We start from the raw sequence: 2,021 nt of genomic DNA on the forward strand, positions 1-2,021 counted from the left end.
TTTACAAAACGTTTTAATAACATTTAAATGTCGGGTTATATAAAGGTCGTGAAAACATTTTAATAACGTTATTGTAAATATTTTGGGCAAACATTTTTTGCAAAATATTTTGTCATCCGCTAAATAACATTCTGTTTTGAAGGATTTGTAAAAAATAAAAAAAAATGTTTTTGGAATGTTATTAAAACGTTTTTATACCATTTATATAACCCGACATTTAAATGTTTTCTATAAAACATTTGTGCTTGCTGTGCAGTAAATTACCAACAAATGTTATTTAATGTTATGAAAACGTTTTATACCATTAATGTACCCTTTATATAACCCGACATTTAAACGTATTCTGACAACCTTTTATAACCTTTTGCGAATGATGTCGAAAACGTTTTGTGTTTGCTGGGAAGGCCTTAAACAAGGACAACAGTAAACCCACTGCCAATAGCACGAATCAGACGGGGAGAACAACAAGTATTACCATCCCATATCACGGAGATTTATCGGAAAAACTCAAAAGAATTTATCGCGACCACGGAATTAACACCCACTTGAAACCCACGAACACGATCCGCCAGTCCTTAGTGCATCCCAAGGACAAACAGCCCAAGGGAGGATCAGTGGAGTGGTCTACGGAGTCCGCTGTTCTGAAGAGCAAGCCTGTCAAGACTCTTACATAGGAGAAACCGCCCAACCTCTTCACAATCGCATGTTACAACATCGCAGAGCCAGCTCAAGTGAAAACGACTCATCAGTGTTCTTACATCCACTGGACACCATTTTGACACCAAGGATGTCCGAATCCTAGATCGCGAGCATCGTTGGTTTGAGCGTGGAGTGAAAGAGGCAATCTAAGGTGAGGGCTGAGCAACCATTCCTCAACCGCGGTGGAGGCGTCCGGGCCAAACTATCACACAGCTGGGGCAGAATCATAAAGGACATTCCTCGTCGATTGTCATCAATACCGGAAGTGTCCGGTCATTTGCATCACAACCCAGCTGAAGACTGAAGGTTTCAGTCGCAACGTCGGTTCGTCAGTCAAAAATAGGTATGTCTGGTTGACCAGATTTCAATATCAATATCAAAGCCTGGCCTGTGCAATAATTGTGTGTACCCTCACCATTTCTGAGTCCAAATTCGTCAAGCCCGGACCGTTGAAGGGCACGTGCACTGACAATTATTATGTCCATCTATTCGAACCAATCTGAAATCTTCGAAATTAATTTCTACAGTAACAAACCGACATTTATGATAATTATCAGTATAAATTCTGTCCTGTCCTGTGCATCAATGCCCTTGCCATTTCTGGGTGCAAATTCGTAAAACCTGTACCGTTGAAGTGCATGATGTAATGACAATGTTCTGTTAATCTACTCAGACCTATCTGGCGAATGTTGTGTCCTGTGAAGGACACTAGGTGACTCGAGCAGTGGTATCCCTGTAATCTCGGTCAAATTGACACATTTGTTGCATTATTTCATTACAATAATTTTCTGCTGCATTTAATAGACACATTTCTTGCATTATCTCATTACAAAAATTACCTGTTGTAAATATCCTGATTTGCTATGAACGCTTGACAGTTGACACTATATGAATTATAATTCCTCACCCTACATTTGGAATTGTCCTATTGCAAATATAATAGCTGGCAGGATCTCCCATTGAACGTACATTTTGAAAGTTTCATTATTATGGTTATGCATACTATAATCATTTGGGCAAACGGAAACGAGGTGTACCCAGCCCAGCCTACTCCACCCACACAAAAGCGTACCGACAGTCTGGGCACGAGGAAAACTTGCCCTGAAACAAATCGCCCAAAGTGCATCTCTTTACATCATTCAATGTTAAGAACGTATCCGAAAGGCTGTGCGGTGGTTTGTTTTATAGGTTGGTGACCATAATTATAGGAACAAAAACACCCAGTTTAACCCACCCCGCATCTAATTAGTTTGAAAGTTATTCCTACAGTTACAACCGACATTATGATAATTATCAATATCAATATCAAAGCCTGGCCTGTG

This window comes from Amphiura filiformis, chromosome 3, assembly GCF_039555335.1.
Source record: "Amphiura filiformis chromosome 3, Afil_fr2py, whole genome shotgun sequence".
In the NCBI taxonomy this organism is placed as follows: Eukaryota; Metazoa; Echinodermata; class Ophiuroidea; order Amphilepidida; family Amphiuridae; genus Amphiura; species Amphiura filiformis.